At 32.5% G+C, this 23,553-nt stretch overlaps 1 protein-coding gene across 3 annotated transcripts in view; it reads right to left on the reverse strand.

Moving 5' to 3' along the window:
• The window catches only part of LOC118192357 (NACHT domain- and WD repeat-containing protein 1), a 342,710-nt gene that overhangs the window by 198,690 nt on the left and 120,467 nt on the right, over positions 1-23,553 (reverse strand). For 2 of the 3 annotated variants that reach the window (XM_085820426.1, XM_085820424.1), the window contains exon 1: positions 17,748-18,101. The exons of the other annotated variant lie outside the window; for it this stretch is intronic. The gene's annotated coding sequence lies outside the window, so the exon portion shown is untranslated. Of the gene's footprint in view, positions 1-17,747; positions 18,102-23,553 lie in introns of those variants that run through there. 3 annotated transcript variants of the gene reach the window in all.

A 23,553-nucleotide genomic window follows, 5' to 3' on the forward strand; every position in this document is an offset into this window, starting at 1 on the left:
CCAACAAAAAAGCAGGACACATTCCCCCTATAGTCTTAGCAGACTTCACGGGGGATTGGGATAAGATGAAAGAAGATTTTGAAGAGCAATTAAATATCAAAAAATATTGTGGAAACCTAAGTGGAGGTACACTGACCATAAGAGTTTATGACTCAGACCACTACCGCACAGTTACTGAATACCTAACTAAACTACTTATTCCTTTTCATACTTTTAAACTCAACAGTGAAAAGCCTATCAAGGCAATAATTTAAAAACTTCCAAAAACAGCTAATATGGAACTAATCAAAAACGAAATTGCCCAAGAAGGTATCCCAATTCAAAAAATTCGACAAGTAATTCACACTATTGAAGGAAAGTGTATGTGTGTGTGATTATGGCAAAGCCTCGAGGGCTATCTGCCTAAGAGGAGGGATGCCTTTGTGGAGAACTTTCTAAGGGAAACTGGCTCGTATACACGTTACACATGGGGAAAACCACGAAAACGCCCATGCAGCCAGCCCGTTCGCGGGATTCGAACCTCGGACCGAACTACCAGTGTTCAGCGACTTTACCGCTCGGCCGCTGGTGGGTGCCTGAAGGAAAGAAAGTTCATCTTCCTGTTTTTATAGCAGAATGTACTAGAAATAAAGAAGGTAAAAGAATATATGATCTAAAGAAACTCAGAGGTCTGGATGTCTTCATCGAGCCTTTTAAAGCTCGCCCTGGACCCGTGCAGTGCCATAAGTGCCAAAGGTACGGGCACACACGGGACAAATGTCACTATAAACCTCGCTGTTTAAAATGTGCAGAGCCTCATGAAACATTCACTTGTAAACAAACAAAAAATGACAACAAACTCTCTGTCTGTGCCCTCTGTGGGCAAAATCACGTTTCTTCTTTCAAAGGTTGCAGTAAACATCCTTATAATGTTCAGAAGCAAATCGAAGAATCTAAAGCTTTCAAAGAAGAAAAGAAAAAAGAACAATTTAACAAAAAGGATTTTCCTTCACTCCCTGAGAACAAACCAAAAAATGCATGGAATACTTCCAAGGAAAATGAAAACACTAGTAAAACAGAAGACACAAACTCAAACCCACTTGGCTTTTTTGACTGGATAAAAATCCAATTCACTCAAGTTAAAGAATTCTTCCAGAAATTTAAAACAGCAAAAACAATATTAGAAAAACTAGAGGTCGGTATGGCGGCCTTCGAATATTTCTCAAATCTAAACTATGAATTTTAATCAAACTCATAGTCAAATAAATTTTATCTCAGCTACAAATAGCTTCTTAAAAATTTGTTACTATAATGCAAACGGCATCAGATACCAACAAGTGGAAATTTCAAATTTTCTTACTAGACATAACGTTGATGTTATGCTAGTAAATGAAACCCATCTCCGCTCTTGCGACAAATTTAAAATACAAGGCTACCGCATCTACAGAAAAGACAGAAGACATAATAGAGGGGGAGGAAACGCAATTCTCATTAAAAACCATATCAAAACTGACAAATATGATTTAAATCCTGCTTGTACTATAGAAAATGCTGCAGTACTTATCTATAGTGGTTTTAGAGAACCTTTTCTTTTTATCTCCGTCTACAATCCCCCCACCAGCACTCTTGATCTCAATAATCTGAAACTACTTACTGAAAATAACTACCCCACCTTAATAGCAGGTGATTTAAATGCTAAACATTCCTCTTGGAACTGTAGATACAAATAGAAATGGAGAAAATTTAAGTAACTTCATCCACAATAGTAACATCAATCTCATTGCTCCCAATCACCCAACGCACTATACGCACAACGGACTAGGGGATATTTTAGATATAGTTTTGATGAAAAACCTTCCTAATATTCCTAATCTTGATGTTCTCCCAGAACTTTCATCTGACCATCTCCCTATAGTCTTCAACTTCTATGGATTTTATCCCCCTCTCCCTAAAGCTCATACAAAAGTTAATTGGTATATGGTTACCGAACAGCTAAATTCTGTTAACAGCAGAGCCACACTTCGTTATGACTGCGATATTGAGCTGGAAATCACCAGATTAAACTCCAAAATTCAAAACGCTATCAATAATGCTACCTATACAGTCAAGAATAAAAATCCCTATGGCATCCCAGATGAAATTAAATCCCTTATACAAGAAAGAAATAGACTTAGAAAAAGATGGCATATTACTCGCAATCCTACTGAAAAACGTCATATTAATTATTTAAACAGAAAAATAAAAGAAGACATCGCCACCCATCGATCAAATTCGTGGGATAATTTCCTAGAAAACATGGATCTTTACCCAAACTCTGTTTGGAAAGTAGCTAAATCACTCAGAAATCTTTCACTCAATCAAATTCACCCCCTGTATCACATGGGCAAAATTCACCACTCCGAAGACTCCATTGCTGAAATTCATGCAAAAGAATTAGAAAACATTTTTAAACAACATGAAAATAAAAATTCTGATCACGAAAAAGATATTAATTACTCTGTCAATAGCATCCTCAACAGTCCCAGCATTAATTGTTTTACGCCTGCATCTCCAAACGAAGTTCAGCAAATTATTAAAAAATTAAAGAAGTGCAAAGCTAAAGGATATGACATGATTTCTAATGAAGCGTTGCAAGCTTTACCTAGAAGATGCAGAGTCTTAATTACAAATATTGTTAATTCTTGTATTAGGCTCAGCTACTTTCCATCTCAGTGGAAACGCTACTCGATCATTGTTACGATCCCGAAACCAGGAAAAGATCCAAAGCTAGCAAAAAATTACAGACCCATCAGTCTTCTGCCAGCGCTTGGGAAAGTTTTCGAACGAGTACTTTGTGCTCGGCTCACCAATCATCTAGAATGCCTTAATCTAATAGACAAGCATCAATTTGGATTCCGCAAAGGCCACAATACCACACATCAAATATTAAATTTAGTTGAATTTATTGCCCAAGAATTTAGAAAAAAGAACGGAGTAGCGGCATGCTTCCTCGATTTCGAAAAAGCTTTCGATCGAGTGTGGCATGCTGGCTTACTTCATAAGCTATCTAACTTCCTTTTGCCAAACAGCTTTATTAAGCTTATGCATTCTTATTTTAAACATTGTACTTTTCAAGTGCGCTGTGGTGAAGCAATCTCTTCAAAAAAAGTGATTTACAGTGGAGTAGCTCAAGGCAGTGTTTTAGGACCGAAGCTTTTTACAATATTCATAAATGATATGCCTCTACCTTTTCATTCTAATATACTCAAATATGCCGATGACACAGTCATCCTCACCAGTTCACGAAGTCCAAATAATGCTTTAGAGAAACTTCAGCTCCAAGTCAACATTATTAACAAATTTTGTCAAGACTGGAAAATCAAACTAAATACTGATAAATGCTGTGTAGTTCTCTTTCGCAGATACAGAAAAAATATCCCAGTGAATATAAATATCCGACTCAATAACCAAGATATTCCTGTTGCCAACTCCTATAAATACTTAGGTGTCTATATTGACAAAACCTTAAATTTCAAAGATCATATTCAATATGTTACAAAGAAGGCTAACGCTGCTTTCATTGCTCTCTACTCATTAATTGGAAGAAACTCTAAGTTAAACCTCCGTACCAAGAAAAATATCTACATCTCACTTATTCGACCAATAATCCTCTATGCAGTTCCAGCCTGGGCTACTGCCCAAAAAATAGACAGACAAAAATTAAATGTACTTCAAAACAAAATCTTACGTAGCATAGTGAACGCACCCTGGTTCGTGCGAAATTCTCAAATTCACAAAGACCTGGATATCAATCCAATTCACAACCAAATCCTAATTTCTGCACACAACTTCTTTGAAGATATGAGAAATTCTCCTTATGAAGCTATTAAATCGCTTACAGACTATGACCCTACTATTGAGAACGTAGTGAAAAGACCTCGAACGATCCACCACAATTCTATGTGGTGGTAGTGTATATAATATGGAAAAAAAAAAAAAAAAAAAATTACTATTCCTTTGCAGTTACTATTCAAGAAAGATGAACTTTGCAAAATTAGGACTTTATTTTTCATCGATGAATTCTTCGTTTTACTACTTATTTAACCAAAATTTTTACTTTTACTTTTTATTTTTACTATTTCGTATCATGTGTTTTAAAATCAAAGTTCGGTAACACCAAGTGCTTACTCTCACTCATTAGCCCTAGTGAGCTACATGACCTCATTTTCGTCTTTTACAGTTTCCTATTCATTTAATGATTATATCGCAAGTTTAGAAGATTTTCAAGTGTTTCAAAAGACATAGGACTCTTAAATTCACAAATAGATGATGCTTTTACTATGTTCGAACTTTATTTATTGCCAAAAACTACAAAAACTTCATTTTTCGAACTCTGACTCCTCGACCAATCTAAATGCCGGACGCTGATCACGTGTTTCTGCACTTCTTGACTCACGCAGAAGCTTAGACTTTCATTTCGTTTTTCGCCACCATTTACGTATATAATCACCCATGCTATGCCATGCAATTTAGCAAAACTTATTTTATGAGTTCTCTCATTTATTTATTTCACCTTCGGGCGCAGTGTATTTTAAATACACCTCTTAAATTTTTAACTTTATGGCCTATGGTAAAATTATAATATACTGGTAAGAGCTAGTAGTAGTTAAAGCCAGCAGTAAAGATATGATCCAAGATCCTCTTATTTCTTCGCTTTTCACTTCTGCTTCTTTTCGCTGTTGATAGCCACGCAGAGTTTACTTTTCTAATTTCGTCCATTATTTAAGATGTAAGCTGCACAAAATTGGGGGGAGCGCACCCGCAGTGATGATGTGCATTATCAAGGAATAAAAGGATTGGATTATTTAATTATGACAAAGCACACGAGGGCTATCTGCCTAAAGGAAGGGATGCCTTTGTGGAGGACTTTCTAAGGGAAACTGGCTCGTATACACGTTACACATGGCGAAAACCACGAAAACGCCCATGCAGCCAGCCCGTTCGCGGGATTCGAACCTCGGACCGAACTACCAGTGTTCAGCGTCTTTACCGCTCGGCCACTGGCGGGACTAAGGAATAAAATTAAGCATGGAATTTATCGTTATGTGTGTTCTTCGAATGTCATCTTGCTAACTATGCAGTAAAATTTCTTCAAGTTATAATGCAGAAAATCATCATCAATCCATTGAAACTTTCTTTAACCAAGCCAACTTATTACAATTCTATTATTACAGTTTTATTACACATATACATATAAATAAATTTTGAGTACATAAGGAAAAGTAATCCTGATTATCCTATCATAGGAAAAGTAATATTAAAGATATAAAATTAAAGTAAATATTAAAGATATAAAATTAAAAGTTGGCTAAAATATTAAGTTAAGCTTATTGTATGAGAAGTTGAAACTTGTTAGAACAATGGTGTAATCTTTAAAATTAAAGCACGGCCAATGAAAAAATTAATATAAGAAACAATTTAAATTGAAAAATGATAAAATAAAAAATATTACTCTTCCCTATTTAATGCTTCAAACAGAACTTGTCAAGGGGTTAGTATTTGGAACATCAAACTGGGTCGATTAATGAGTGTCAAATAACATGTTTCATTCCTCTGGATAATGTGGTACTTTAAACCGCTTTAAATAAATTCAATTTTGTAAAAAATAGGATCACAGAGAGTCTCATATTTGCCTGAGCTTCCCTCTTATGGTATCCATACTCTGAGAGTTAAATACACTCGCTGTATTTATATTTAGGAAAACTTATTATACAAGGTGGTTATAATTAAAGTTATATTTTCAAATGGTCATAAAAGAAAAACTACTGGACCAAATGTTATCAAACTTGGTCACCGTGGAAAGGAGTTCATGGGAATTTATTTGCCGCCGGAAAAAAATAAATAAATAAAGTTCAAAAACTCAGCACCAGGGCGGAAATGACGCTGTATGCAAGTGTTAAACGAAATAAGGGTCAGAATCTAACTTAACCTTTTGTTACACGGGTTCAACAAGTCGTACACCCGTAAGAAACATTGACCTAAACAAAATTACCATTTAAAGGCAATAAAAGTCGAGGGCGCCATCCGTGTAACAAAGTGTAAATCCGTGTTCCGGGCGCATTCCGGAAATCGTTTTCTTACAGATCTCTAATGTTGATTTTTTAAGCCTAAATTCGGCCCTAGGACATGAAGATATCGGTTTACAAAGTTTTTAATCGTTTCTAAACCAAGTTGTTTGTGGGGCGAGGCAAAACCGCTTGGCTTACAGTAGGAAGAAGCAAATGATTTATGCAAATAATCAAAACAATTTGACGTAATTGAAAGAAGCGATGCACCGACATGTCCGTAACAGTCCTCCTGAAATGCTAAGAGCTGCTGTTCAGAATGCAATAATACGATTTAATTTGCTTTAAAAAAATGGTGGACGCCACATTGAAAATGCTTTGTAACACGTTTCAGAAACGATTAAGCACATTTTAAATCGATGTCTTCACGTCTTATTTCGTTTAACAATATTGCATACAGCACCATTTCCTCATGGTGGTGAGTTTTTGAACTTTTTTTTTTTTTCCCCGGGGAAAATAAATTCCTATGACCTCCTTTACAAGATTACCAAGTTTGATAACATTTGGTCTAGCAGTTTTCCTTTTATGACGATTTAAAAGTGGAACTTAAATTATAACCACCCTGTGTGTATACATATATAAAGCATTTGACTCCTGTATAACAAAATACAACTGACTGAACAATTTAATTATGAAATTTGAGATCAGATGCACACAAATTAAAGAGCAATATGTTTGTATTGATATATAACTAAAAATAAAATATCAGTTTAGAAGAAGGTTTTTGATATTAATAGATTAAGTTACGAACATTGTTACACAGACTGTCAAAAGAAGTATTAATCAATACAATTCTTTCCAAATAGAAGACTTTATTCACTAATTTCATTATTTTGAAAACTCTTGCCAGCTTCGGCATTGGCGCACAGCACACTCATAATGTAATTTGTATAAATTAAAAAAGAAAAAGAGTTGTAATTGAAATGAAATTCTTGTGTAATTACTACAGAATATTAATAGCGTATTTCTATTGTTTGAAAACATAAATGACTTGTATGAAAATTTTTCAGCATATCAATTTTAATAAAATTTCAAATTAAAGAATGTTCAATACTAATAAATTACAAAAGAATACCAGTGGACAGCATTAAAGGCCAAAAAAAAAAAATCAACCTTCAGTTATTCCAAGTTATTTTTTAACCAAATTTTTATAAATTTAAATTATATAAAATAAAATTTAAATATATTACTAAATTTAAATAACAAAAATATGAAAGGTTTCATCCCCAAAGAGTCCCCCCAAAAGTTTGTTACGGTCTTGCTCAGTCTGCAGTCTACGAATCTGTTCTTGCACCCAACTGCTGCTAACCTCCCTCTTTTTGTGATGTTTCAGCTTTTAAGCACAATTTTCTTTACACTTATGCCACCTACCAACCGGGGTTCGATGTAAAGAACTCTGTGTAGCTACTGGCTAGGATCTGTACCCAGGCAGTCTCGGCCACGAGGGTATAAAATGATCGAGTTTAGAGGCTCCCCGTGACCTGTGGGTGTTCATGGATAAAACATTCCTTTTTTCTTTTTTTTCAAGTGGCCCACAGGGTGAGGTGGTGTAAATCCTGTGTTATACCTGGTGAAAAGGCTTCAGGCATCCTACATAGTACTGGCTGGTAGCATCTCTAATAGCCAGTCAGATCTCCAGCCATGCTTGTTCCCCATCACTGGTAAACCTGAGAACTAGGATTGGTGACCCCGTGGGCGCAGGAGGTAGCAGAGGTTATACAGAAACTTTTAAAGTTGCTTAATATGGGAGTTTCTCAGCTGGGGCCAGTTCGTGTAGTGTCTTAGAGATGGAGCACGTATACATTATTATTATTACACCTACAGTTAAACAACAAAATCACAAAATTTTTAAAAGCTGTGTAACTGCATACGTTTAGAATTCTCAATGCGGTGTTCAATGTAGGCATACAACTTTTTAAAGTCTTTTCTCAGTTCATCATATAAATATTCAAAATTCTTGGTTAAAATGACAAAAAAATGGTGCTAAAATTATTCACTAAATATCACATTCTTCACATTTACATAAAATTAAATTCAACAGCAGAATCACAAAAACACTCATGTCCATAAATTAAGGATAATGCAGAATCAGGCAAAGGAAGAGTTAGAAGCAAAACAAATTTGACTTATTTGTAAAGCTTATTAATTAAACAAAAGGTAAAGAGCAACAAACGATGCTATATGTTTGATATTATTAAAAAAATTAGCAATTTTTTCTCCCTGGAGCAAATTACAAAAAAAAAAAACTACTTACAAAAAACCAATATTACATGGTTGGTATGATTTTTAATACATTGTATGTCTCCCACACGATGCAATACAGTCCGTACAACGCCTAGGCATGCTGAGTATCAAATTATCGATCTGATCTTGGGAGATATTACACCACTCAAAACGCAATGCTCTCCGAAGTTCCGGTAGACATGTAGGAGGAGGTTGATGGGCTGCAACTCGTCGGCCAAGCATGTCCCACACGTGCTCTACTGGATTCAAGTCCGGTGAGAATGCTGGCCAGTCCATACGGGTGATATCCTCCGATTGAAGGCATTCGCTTAGGCTGTTTGCACGGTGAGGACGGTCGTTGTCATCCATAAACACAAATTGTGCGCCCATGGCGCCCTGAAACAAATGTACATGTTATTCCAGAATGATGTCCCGATAGATTTGGCTTATCATGGTTCCAATTTGAACATGCAGGTCAGTTCTGGAAACCAGAATGATTCCATCCAAACGAGCATTTCTGCACCACCGTAACTGTGTCGTTCAATGATGTTTTCTTGGTGGTAACGGGTACCTGGAGCTCTCAATATGAAAGTCCGGCGAGAATCAGACTGCAAGCTAAACCTGACCCGTCGAAAAACATCACACAAGCCCACTGTTGCGGTATCCACAATGCATGCTCTCTACTCCAGGCTAACCGCAGGCGACAGTGAGTTGCAGTAAGTGGAACGCATCTGACAGGTCTACGAGCATATTGACCAATCTGCCCTAAGCGTCTGTACATGGTCTGCCTTGAAATTGTCATACCAGTGGCTGAAGAGAGCTTACGAGACAGGTCTGAGGCTGTGCTCCGCCTGTTTCTTTTGGCAGTAACTGCCAAATACGGGTCCTCATTCGGCGTTGTAACTCTGGGGCGACCTGTGCTGTAACGTCTACTCACATTACCATCATTTTGGAATTGTTGCCAAAGCCTGGAGATGACACTGGGCAATTCTAAGTTCGTCTGATACTTCCAGTTGGGTACACCCACATTCCAGACGGCCGATAATTCTACCACGTAAAAAATCATCCAAATGCGTCCTTTGTGTCATAACTATTCAGCTATTGCACTGAAATGCTTATAAAGCGTCTGCGAACAATTTTACATCTTTGCCTGTATTCCTTATATATCACTCTCTTAAAATTTCGTCATTGTGACGTACCATTGGTGTCATCTGGTTACTTCCTGAAATTTGCATATGATTCTTGAAGATGTGTGTAGTGATTTTATAGGTGATATATTTTGATATATTTATTTTAGAGTTCGATTTCCGCGTGACTCCGAATTATCCTTAATTTATGGACATGAGTGTATTTAAAAAGAGCATATTTTTAGAATTCTCAGTGGAGTGTTAGATGTTGCCATAAATATTCGTATATCCACTACATTATTTCTTTAAAAAAATTAGCTGCTCGCAAAGCCAGCCACCTATAACAAAGTCGTCATAAAATATCTGATGTGGACACCACGAGTTCCTTGCACAGCCTATTAAATTATAAAGACGTTTGGCTGCATTTCATTCAAACGTATTTCTTTGAATTTTATTACAAACATATTTCTCATTCAATTAATTCAGTTCTCACTTACTGGCAAGGCAAAAATACATAAAACTCAAAGCACCTTCACTAAAAATTGTAAAATACAGGGAAACATAAAACACCAAATACAACTAAACACAGTTTTTTTTTAAATTACAATTTAAATTAGTTTCTATGCAAAAACAAGCAATTCAGCCAGGGGGTAATAAAAGAGATTTTCGATGCACAAAACTGAAATTTTTCTTTTCTTTTGATCCCACGCGGCAAAAAGACACTGAAGTTGGTGTACAAACTGACTTGATTCACTATTCTATTAAAAGTTTGAAATGTAAACAAATGGCAGCCACATTAGGCTTAGCACCACTTAAACAACTTTTGTTGATAATTCAACAACTACTGCATGCAGATAAACTAAAGGCATAAAAATCAGACTCAGATGAAATTAATGTCATTAATAAAGAACATAATTTTTTGTGAATGTGAAAAGAAAGCAGGAATCCAGTTCACAACTGAAGAAGCTTTATGAATCATTTTTGTAGAAACTAAGTCAAAGTTGTGATTATGCTTCTACCAGGATTGGCTCTCCAAGATTTGTTTATTTTCAATTTTTGGACAAAGGTTCGAATTCCTTGACATAAAATTTTTGCTTTTTTTCAGTTTCGCCGATACATTCCAAAGCACACTCGAAACATAAAATTGAACATATGATATAAATTCCCCAAGAAAGTCAGAAAGAACATCCTTAAGAATCGAACAATGAACTTTAATAATATGTGAGAAAATGAAGTGAAATTTGAACTTCTGGTTAAATCCATGCAATTTTATAACAAACAGGAGACTGAAATGGAATGAAAACAAGGCTATTAATATTATTTCTAGCACTGAGATGTCTTTAAGGGTACGACAAAAATTTTAAAGAGTTTATTAATGGGAGAGAAATCTGTAAAATACAATTGATTTCAAATAATAAGAGTTTATTACAAAGATTTAATCAATTCTTTTACTTATAAATCTACATAATGAAGTAGTTTAGCATGTGAAATTAAATTGAACTATGCTGATCAATTTTTAACTCTATTTTAGTGCAACAGAAAATTTTGAAAAACATACATTTGCATTTCAGTTTTCAATTGCTTAAACCTTTAATTAATGTTCCAAACATTTGGCTGAACTAGATTTTTACATATGATAGAAAAATAAATAAATAAAGGTATCTCAATAGTGCTTCGACTCTGTGTCTCGTGATGCAATTTTTGATGGTGACAACTTTCCTTATCAAATCAAAATAAAATAAAACTCCCTCAGCATATTCAGTATGACTGAAAATTAGCTTGCAGTTAGCATTTTAGTCCAGTTCTAGTTTCAGGATTGAAGCTTGGTTAAATAATTATTTTCTCCTAGTGAATAGGACCCTATGTTTCTTAATGCGTTGACTTACTTTTATTGAATGCAACAATAAAAAGGAAATTTCACCATTTTTAATATCTTATGTGATTTCAACAAACCTTATCAATAAAATTTATTAAGAGTTAAATTTAATTAATCCTCAAAATAAGCAGTGTTTAAACTCTTCCTGTTTATGTACCATGAATATCACATATGGGCAATATTTCTTCACTACAGTAGTTATGTCTTTACCTATTTTAATATTGCTAGACTTAATAATTAAAAAAAAAAATATTTGATTAATGTTCGATGTAAAACCTGAAGCAGTATCACTTCATTCAATCATAAAAACTAATTATTATACACAATCAACAATCATTTGTGGAGTTTTTCTGTGCACTGTAATCTTCTAACCTCAAGCTTTCATAAACACAATCTCTTCATAAGGAAGTTTATATTTGTTAACATTCTGACAATACGCTATTACAAAGAATCAAAAGTAGTTAAAAACTATACACATGTATAAGAGATGAACAAATCGCAATTAGAAGAGTAAATAAAGACAATGAATTATAAAATACAGTAAACATGATCAACACTTACCAGTAAAACAAACTGAAAGGGCAATCACAGAAGAGAAGAAAGTATCGGTTTAAACACATAGCATTGCATTTCAATAAATGCACAGCTAATTCAAAAATTCTTTAAGCAGAAGACTTCTTTTATTTGATCGTAAGACCTATTGTCACTTTTCATATATTCTCTTAGTATTTAAAACATTAAAAAAAATTCTTTACAGATCTGCATATCGAAATTAATAGAATCATTCCAAAAACCAAGAGTAAAGTTCATAGTGTATAAATCTAGCTAATAAATGCTAACTAAATACAACTCTTCATGAGCAATTCTCAAAAAGCAATGCTTCTCACAGGGACAAATCTTTCTTCAGGATAACTTGTTAGCAGGATAGAGGCAGACATGAGAACAGTAAAGCTTATGTTACTGATTTTAGATTACAAATAGTTACTCACTGAGTGGAATGATAATAACTTAAATGCACTGAAGTAATAAGAGATTGCCGCCCAGACAGTATAATGGTTATACCAAAGGACCCAGGTTTCAATCCCAGAGAAGGCATGGATGTAAAATTGTTGTCCTCTCATAGGAGGTAATGGTGGCTGCCTATTAGGTGCCTCCATAATAAAATGACCACCACTTCTGGCCATAGAAGTAGCGAAAGCCTAAAAATAAATGGTGCCCACCATTAAAAAGAAAAACTATTAAGAGATTTGATTTATTAAGAAAAGACAAAAAATAGTACTTTCACTTTTGATGCTATATAAGTGCATGCATTCCTTGCATGATATAACACTTAGATGCTAGAGAATAATTTATCTTTAAAAAGATTTATTAAAAACATTTTATTATTTTTAGAATAGAAAGGGAAAATAATTAAATGACAGTTTTGACTTAAAAAGACTGTAAAGACTTTCAAGGCTGTTGCAAATTAAAGCTTTTTTTTTTTTTTTTTTTTTTTTTTTTTACATTTATGTGTGTAATAGTATTAATATTAATAACACTATTACACACATAAATGTAAAAAATAGTAATGGATTGGAGATAGTTTATTACGTGGTTATGTAACTTAAAAAGACTTTACTGCATAGATTAGTGGTTTCCAAAATGGTCCTTGGGGTGCCCAGTATCATTCAGGGACTTCTTAGAAAATTAAAATTGATTTGGGTGTCCCTGAACAAAGTCAGGAGGTTCGTGCAAGGTTTAATATAAAATAACAAAATTGCGATCCATTTTTATTATTATGGAGATTTAAATAAACAACAATAAATAAAATAGTAGCGATTTTTATGTGCTGAGTAAAATATAAATATAGGTGGGTGCTTATACAGTAAGTTACTTAAGTACTAAGCATTATGTAATACCTATGTGAATGACCTTTCACAAATGAACATTGACAAAACTTATTTTCACTGATTTGTCACTTGTAGTAACAGTGGTGTGTATAACTTGTTTTAATATTATTACTAAAACCCAGTTATTGTTAAATTTACTTCAATAAATTTAAGCTTTCACTTTCCATCAACATGCTAACAACAATATAGCAACAAAATAGTAAGGAAATAACAATAAAAAAACTGAGATAATCCCTCAAAAATGAAAATTTAAAAAAAAATCCACTAACACATGCCTATGATTTAATAGTTTCAGATGCCGCCGGCTACATAAGTTATAAGGTTCCTAGTGTGCCTTTGTGGTGTATTCCAGAGGTCCGTGGTTTGATTCCCAGCGAAGGCGTTTGCTCAATTTTCATCTTGCTTACTTCCAAAAAATACCTAATGTCTCTACAGTGGCGCCCGAACTAAAAGGGTGCTGGATTAGGATTCTCCACACCCAGGATTTGGTGATTGGGTCCCCTTTTTAAAAAGTCCAGTTGCCCTTTAAAAAGGGGAGTATATAAGGCATTTCTCCCGCTGTCCTAGTGTGTCTTCATGGTGTAGTGGTCTGCAAGCTGGGTAGGTATCCCAGAAGTCTGTGGTTTGATTCACGGCGAAGGCGTTTGCTCATTTTTCATCTTACTTGCTTATAAAAATACCTAATGTCTCTACAAAGTTAGTAAGAAGCATGGCATGGTGCGACACAGACTGCCGAATACAAGTTTATACAGGAATGCAATAATACCACTACATACACTAAATTGTATACAATATGAACTATAAAAGAGTCGTACATCTAATCAGCAATTTAGTTCTATGTTATGCTGATACAAAGTGTATAAACAAATTTTCCCAGTCTTAGACAAAAAGAAGTTTTTTATTACTAGTTAGAGGTTTTAGTATAGTTGCATTTTTTGTAGTTTTTGTTACACAGATAGTGTACTTTTGTTACATAAGTATACTTGAATAAAATTGATCTCTTTTAAAAAAAAATGATATATCACATTTTTCAAAATAGCTCTTAACTAACCTTAAGGGATTACTTTATTTTTTTTTTTTATTAAAAACTCAAGAATAGATCATAATACAGGATTAGTTTATTAAAATATCCCCAAATGAGGAACTTAAAACAATGCTTGAACAAGATTACCACAAATTTGGGTTACAAAAATATATCCTAATTTTATATCCTGTACTATGGGTTATTGTGCAGAAGTTGTTGACTGTTTTCCTGTCTTCCTATTTGGTAGAATGTGGATTCAGTGCTGTTATAAACCTTATTCCCCCCCCCAAAAAAAAAGAAACCAACTAGAAATTAATGCTCATGTGGATGCTACTCACAAACATTGAGCCGGACAAAAATACACTCATAACATCTCATCAAATTCATCCAAGTCACTATTTTTTTTTAATTAACAAAAGTTACAATTTCAATAAATACTTCTTCAACAAGATTTTTGTTAATCTTTGGTTTATGGTAACTTGGCGATTTTTTGGCGAAAATTTGGCGACCAACTCTGCTACAACAACCCTCTATTTCCCCCCCCCGCCATTTTGTCTTCACGAAGTAAAGACATGTTTCTTTTCTTTTTATTTACTCAACACTTTTTCCAACAATCTGCTAGCCGAATTACACTTATGCTAGAAATTTCATGGAACAAAACTGCTTAATCATGACAAATATTAACTGCAAAATTGGGAAAAAGTGCAAAATCACAAACTCCTTGCCGCGTTTTTCAGATTCGCACATACACAGTAACCATGTACACGTCGACTTATTTTTACTTAAAAAAAATCACAGGATTGCACAAAAATGGCATTGCGCACACTCTTGACTACACTGCTATTCTCTTGACTACACTGCTATTTTCTCATGAATTACAAAAACTTGCACGAAAATGCAGAAAAATTTTGTGAATCTTTAAACTCGGTAAAAAGCACATATATGGAATTACCTGATCGCGAAAAAATATATACCCTTTCCAAGGATGAACATTTCCACGTATAAAATAAATAAAATATCCAAAAACTTTTACCTCTAAATTATCTATTATAAACATCACCGACGAATTTATAACGCAAACATTAAAGATGGTTGCAAATACTTAGTGTCAAATATTAAATTATTTCCATGCACGTTTACTTCCACTGAAACGTATACCAAACTGCTACAAACATATAATTCATAAAATAACTATCATTTAATTAAAATATAATTAAACCATGTACATGTCAACTTATTTTTACTTAAAAAAACATCCCAGAATTGTACAAAAATGGCATTGCGCACACTCTTCACTATATCCATGTACACTGCTTTTTTCTCATAAATTAGAAAAATTTCACGAAAATGCATGAAAATTTTGTGAATCTTTAAATTCGGTAAAAAGGACATATATGAAATTACCTGATCGCGAAAAAGTATATACCCTTTCCAAGGATGAACATTTGCACGTATAAAATAAATAAAATATCCAAAAACTTTCCCTTCTAAATTATCTATTATAAACCTCACCTGCCAATTTATAACACAAACATTAAAAATGGTTCCAAATACTTAATGTCAAATATTTAAATTCTTTCCATGCACATTTACTTCTACTCAAACGTATTCCAAAATACTAAACATATAACTCACAAAATCACAATCATTAAATTAAAAATATAATTAAATTAAAAAACACTACTTAAAATATAAATAAGCACATACATTAAATTAATAAAAATTAGCTTACAATCCTAACTACTTTAAACTAAATCATTGCTAATAACAATTTTCCAATAATACCATATTAATTTATTTACTCCTTACATTTAGAACAATGCATAAAAATAATATCCTCAAATGATTAAAAATACTAACTTACCTAATATTCTACAGAATCTTGAGTGCATGGCAGATCACAAAATGTCCATTTTCACCAGATTTCTTGCACCACCATTCAAACTTATCTGTAATATCCTTCCTTTCACACAATCTCATTTCATTCCCACATGTTGGACATTCATACTTATCCACAATTAATCCTACACTCATACACCATTCAACCAATTCTTTTGAATTATCAGATAAACGCATTAAAAATTTAGAATTCACTTTAGATAGCGCCATGCGATCCAAAAATTAATCAACACTCTTTCACACAACACACAATGAAGCTTAATATAAAATACTATAGTACTGCAGATATTTTTCCAAATTTACCCCCTTTTCCGATTAAAGAACTGTAATTCGTCCATTAATGTCACATGACATATCTCATGATCTCTCATTTCCCTCACACAAACTAATGTGTAATCGGAACTGAGTACTTCTCACATTATTCCCAAAGTCCTTGGTAGTAACCTTTATCGCCTCCAAAATGTCGCCAAACTATCTGTTACCATATTCCAAAGATTAGCCTATGTGTTATATGAAAATACTGCAACTAAAATTAACGAGTTACTGTTATTGTAAATATTTTCTAATTAGAAGAAGGAAGTATTTTTTCAATTATTCCATTATGCATCCTTTAATTTCAGCACCAACAACCAAAGAAAAGACCGATTTAAAAAAAAAATAATTAAAAGACTAAAATAATACATCTAGCATGTAAATTTTCAGTTATCAACTGTGGCAATAATATATTTATTTAAATAAGCAATTTTGAAAAATTAATTACTTTTGAGACAATTAGTAATACGGAAAAACTGTCATTCCCAAGACTGATTTTAATACGAATCTTGTTTTTATATGGGAAAAAAATAAGTGCATTTGAATACAAGAAATAATAAAAATGATCCATTTTCTAAACTTTTGCATATATGATTGCACCACTTATTATTATATATTGCATGTTTATATTGTAGCATTATTTTACTAAAAGATTAGCATTAAATCAATTATTTGAAACATTACTAAAATATTAAAATTAATTATGATTATAGCCTTTTTTTCATATTTATATCACAACAAAATACTTCATCTGATTCTTCATACATTCATCTAAATAGTGCTTGAATAAATTTAAACACCACTAGTAAAATTTATGTTATATAATATTTTTATCAATAATATCATAAAGAACTATTGAGCTTTTGAAGGAAGTTAGAATTACCATAAAACTATAAAAAATTACATTATAAGCACTGTACTTGATAGTTTCATATAACATGTTTTCACAAGAAAAATAAATAAATATATAATAAAATGCTAGAATGATAATTTATTTGCTATTAATGATATTTTTATATATTATCAGAAAACATTTTCTTCAATAAGTTACACTACAGAATTTCAGTTCTTTTAGTTAATTGACTGTTTATGAGGTGAGACACTGCAGCAATTCTTGAGAAATAAATCATATTTTTCTAACTAAGCCTTTTTTCTTGTATATATATATATATAAAACAAAATATTTAAAATTATCTTTGCCGGAAGATGGAGATCTAGGGGCAAGAGAATGAAAGAAGGGGAAAAAAAGGCCATTAGAAATACATCAGATTTTAAACACAAGACCATTTTACTTTTAAAGAATAATACCTTTACCTGATTTGCTCATTTCCTGATTATAAATTTCTTTTTTATATGAAGATTAGCCGTCAGAGGGTTTTTCTTAACTCAAGTCTGTTACCGGCACATACTAGCAGAAAAAAAAAGAGCTCTCTTCCATCAACACTCAATGTCACTTTGGAAATTTACTTTTTGAAATTTCTGCTTTTGAAAGAGAGTTATGCATTTAGTGATATCAAAAATAAAGTTTCAACCTTTCCCTATCTAGCAGCAATAATACGAAGATAAAATCAGGGCTAACGGTGCACAGAATTCCGGATTATGAGAGACCCAAAATATGATCTGTCTTCTCAACCGGTGATAATCCGCCATATTGGAAATGACGGAATAAACTGCGCGCGCATCTAGCCGAGAGATCGACGCCGATTCTTTGGATCGATAAATAAAATGCCCCGTTATTCGGCGGGACTTGGCGGAGAAATGTACGTTTTTTAACGCAGATAACAGTAATAAGCGCACATTCTCTGCTGTTATTTCTTTTTCACATAAAACTTAGAAGATGTAGTGGAATTTCTTATAACAAACTAAGCAAGATGAAAAAAATTATTTTAAATTCCGAAAGTGTTTAAAAATGGATGCATACAGTGCTTAAATTGAGCCGGAGCCCACCGGAGCCCGTCTCGGGACCAAGGACCAAGGCGTTTGAATTACGGAGTACCTTTGCAATTAAATGCAATTACCTCCACATCTTCGTTCAGAGAAATGAATTAAATAAGAGAAAAGCAGTGGCTAAAGTTATTGAAAGAAGCAGGGTGCTTCTCAATTTTTAAGATAAATTGCAATTTCAGCGCACCGGAGCCCTAAATAAGATGAGCTCCGGTACTTCTTTTTATAAAACTGAATGACAATTTAAAGGGAACAAAATTTGAAATTCCTAACGTTTTAGTTTAACAATAAGCAGACTTTGCAATACTCTATTTCCCTAGAAATACGAACTCGGGAGAACATGAGACGTTCAAGTAAAGTCCCCTCACTCGCATGCGGAAACCTTTCCCTTTAAGAAAAGCAATAAATTTGGGGGAGTTTGTTTAGGAACGCCTAAATTTCTCGCCATGCCATTGTATCTAGTGTATTGTTATCGATGCTTACAGTTAGTTATCCTCGCAGGAAGGAAAATTTGTGTTCTTAAATGGGCGTGAAGTGACAGTGATTACAATAAGAGGGAAATACAGAGATAAACTGCTCAGGCACGTCCTATCAGGCATGTCTTCCCACAGTATCCACTAATGCGGGGGGGAGAAGGGTAACCAGCAACTTTACATTTAGGAGTCCGATTCAAAACTCATTTACTCCTGACACCCATCTGCTTGATGGCTACAATTATATCAACATAGAGCCACGGTCAAAGAGAACGCTCTCTCTCACAAAGATTCCCCTCATTTTTTGTTTCCACCCACTCATACCCTCATTCTGTCTCGCCCTGGAATTTTCATCAGCTATACTTTAAGTATATTTAATTTTTGTGATTATAAAAGAACTCCCCCCCACTACGATCAGAACTTAAATTGGGCCGGAACCCACCTGATTTCTGTTCCGGTGCTTCTTAGTTTTTGTAATAAATTATAATTCTAGCAGGAACGCGCCGGAGCCCTGAATAAGAAGGCTGCGGCACTTTTTTTATGTAGTTAAATAACAATTTCAGTAGAAATTTTATCTCGAAAATTTTACTTTAACAATAAAAGTATATTAAAAATCGCTTATTAAATTTCAATTTATCTCTTTACATTTTACTTAATTTTAATTAGTCAATTATTTCAATAAATAATAATTAATTATCTAATAATTATCAATTAAATTATAATTAATTAATTATATAATAATTGTTGATTAAATAACAATTTATAAACATTGATTAAATAGCTATTAATTAATTTGATAATAATTAACTATTTAATTTTAAAATTATTAAGGAGTTTAATAGTCATTTTATTTATTTATTTACTCTTGTTCCTCTCTGCTGACGGTCTTCCATAGGGCTCCGGCACTTCTAATCTTAGAAATTAAGCCCTGGATGCATAGGAGAAACCCAAATATTCGGATACAGACAGGACCGACTCCAGCATTTACAGCGCCCCTAGAGGCTGATATATATAAAAGATATTTAACATAATAAATATGCTTAAATTTCTTAAACATAGATATAGATCTCAATTAAGCATTTTATTTTTAAAACCTTTAACTGTTATTCATATCCAATTCGTTGAACAGCCCTTACTTAGTTCGTATTTTATAGTACTATTTTAATTTGCCAATTCTACAATTTATCATTCTGTAGTACTTTTATCATGACTTATCCTATTATTTTACTTCATTATTAACTTCATTCGCATTTTCAAACTTTATAATTTCTTGCATATTCTGGTATTTCCTTTTAATTCTTAATACCCTTTATATCTTAATATATGTTTTTAAGCTCTTCAGTGTTACCAATGTTCAGTTTTGAATCTTGATTCTCATTAAGCTAGTTTGATAGATTCCGAATTTTTAGAATGAAACCGCAACTTCCATCCATAATTTTAGAACCATATTCATTCTTTCACGTACTCATACAAAATTCTTTCTTATTATTTTGAGCACTCAGTGCCTTTTAATTCAGTAATTTGTACTAATTGAATGCATTCTACATCACTTTAAATGTTTCGAGTATGCAAATTTTCACTTTATTACCTTTTCCCACACTAAGTACGGATATTTCTGCCTTCATGAATGACTTCATGATTGATGAAATTTGACGTTACATGTATAAAAGAAATTTCTAAGATAAATATTGCAGTATTGAATAAGAGATAAATGACCATTAATTTTACCCATTCTTTACAATTTCGTCTCTTGAAAGTTTGTTTTATTGATATTCATTTATTTCTAACGTATAATGTTAACACATTTTTTTAACTTAGTCCAGTTCCAACTTAATTCACTAGACAATTTCATATATAGACTATTTTTTAATTTCTTAGACTAAAATGTTCTTTTCGCAAATGTCAGTTTGCATTAATTTATTTACCAATTTATTTTCTTATGAACGAAATCTTGTGAAGTACTTTACACAACATATATCATTACCAATGTACCTATATTAACGAAGGAACCATAGAGAGAAAGAGTAAGAGACATTTTACCCAAATCTCCCCTATAATTTTGAATATTTTAACCTTCTTCATCACAAATACAGAAATTTCTTCGTACAATACTCATCATAGCAGTTAAATATTATTTACTAATACACATTTAATGAGGAATAACGCATTTTCAATACAAAATTACACCCAAATAAGTGTTGCGTTTTCTTATAACTATACATATATGTTTGCGTTATAGGAACTTTCTATCCATTTTCGAGAACTGTAATTTGCTAAATATTACCTTTTTCTGAGAGAAAAACTCCAAAGATAATATAAATCTTTTAACTTTTCCTGCAGTATTCTCACAGTACAGAATAACTATCTTATAACTATTTTCTTAATATTAAGAACTAAATATGAAATAAGCATTTTTCACTATAGAATATTTAAAGTTTTACCCAAATGAGGACACAACCTTTACCGAATTTAAGTTATTTACCCAGAATTCCCAACAAATATTACGAAAATGTGCGATAGAAAGCAAAATATTTACCTAAAAATGAGTTTTAACAAATTTTTATCGGCTCCAGATTTACTATCAGTGGGAAAAACCTAAAGTTCACTTTATCTACCCTTGTCAGTATACACAGAAAAGTTATTATCATTCTGTAGTACAATTAGCATTTTACATAAATTTAATACTAATCCAAATAATTTTGATTAACTTTCAATTAGGATTTTTAAAAGAACAGAATATTTATGGGATACATTATTAAATTACCCCAAAGCGTTGTTGAGGAAAATGTAATTAATATCCATGTACACGCTAAAAAATACCACTCATTAAGAACAGTAAAACCTTACCAATACTTAACGAAATGTAGAATCTTGTAATGCATTCATATAAAACCTGAGTAACAAATCATTTCCTATAAGTAGTACACGGTTAAAAAGAGTTTTCTTATAACTTATTTTCAAGAAGTAAGAGTAAGGTAATGAACCAACGTTTTTAGAAATTGTCCTTTATTTTCTAAATCTACCCTTTTGTAGGAACGAGAAAATTCAGTGACACTCCTATTTTATTTTTATGTAGGCATGCGCATTTCTCCTAACAGACGAAAATCAGAATAGCTCACTTTTCCAAAAATTTAGCTTTAGACTTACTTTCATCGGATAGAGAAAATAATTTTACTTAGAAAACAGAATATCTTCTACTAAAAGACCTTGGAACAATCACGATCACATCTATATGTAGCACTCAGTGATTTAGTTTCAAACCCAATTTTGGTATTGTTTAATCATGCGAGCAACGATTTTCATCTTCGAGTTAAATTTTATACGACTGCAACAGATTTTTCAATGGCCTTTCATACTCACATTGTATAAAAGACTTCTAGTTTTGACTATTTTAATTTATAATATTGAGAAATACATTGATTATTTTCCGAAAACGTCATTTCAGAATCATATTTTACCTCTGAAACTTTTGAATAATACCATAATGACAACCAAATACTACATTATATTTTACAAAAACGTGAATTTTTTTTTCTAATTCATCTTCTAGAAATACTAATAAATTCTGCTGTAGAAAGAAGATTCAAATACTATTATAACTCTATACACTATTTGCAAAGAGAAAAGACACTCTAGATGATAACATAGCATCATATCACCCATATATTTTTCAAAATTTAGAACAATTTCAGTAAGGCAAATTATCTACAGAGATTTCAAATACGGATATATTTCTGAAAGAAAACTGCCTAACATACCGCTCATGTACTTCTAAACCATTTAAATAAAACCAACCAATTAATAAAATATTTGAATTTTCGATAAAGTTTAGTACATCTATACAGTTATTTAATTCATCAAGTACCAAATTTTGAAAATAATAAGAGTAAAAACGCCACTATTTCAGAATTTAGGAAGAGGTCTTCAATAATGAGTGAACATATACCGAACTTCATGCAAGATTTTTATTGTTTCATACCAAACATTTCACTATTTTGTAGATTCTAAGAACATAGTCCAATCTTTTTCAAAGAATATATATCATTTCACATTAATTAGAGAGTGCTATACGAGTTTAATTGCAGGTACTTACTGAATGACACAAAAATTTCTAGAAAAAAAATCAAATATTTTACATCTCTCATGAAAATTTGTGAATAACAATGATATTTCATAAGAGCTAGAAGACTTAGTGCAATGAAACAGTATCAAAAATAGAAAACTATTTTCAAAAACTGAATTCCCATTGAAAATTTTAGATATTCTTATGTAAAGTTATATCACTTCAGTCGAACGTGAAGATCAACCAGATTTATTACATGGTTTGATACATTTCTGGTATTTTTTTCCGAAAATAGAAGTTTATATTTTTCATACGCAAACTATTACAACGAATTAAGGACATTTTATACCCATATTACTTACCATTTTTTACTGCACAAAACTATTTTAAGTTCCATACTCGAAGCTCAGCATACATAAATTTCACATAATACTACAGTTACACAGTACAAACTATAAGAAAAGCTGGATAATCTATATTACATACAGAACATAGACTACAATACTCAACGACCTACTTAAAGAATACATTAAACTGTTTAAAAAATTAATCACAGTTTATATAATTCTATGCATATTTCATATATTGAGAACATTTCACGTTTTTAAAAATGTAGCATCCCGCTTTCCACGACAACGGC

This window comes from Stegodyphus dumicola, chromosome 7, assembly GCF_044657685.1.
Source record: "Stegodyphus dumicola isolate Sdum_Otavi_A_Nest chromosome 7, ASM4465768v1".
In the NCBI taxonomy this organism is placed as follows: Eukaryota; Metazoa; Arthropoda; class Arachnida; order Araneae; family Eresidae; genus Stegodyphus; species Stegodyphus dumicola.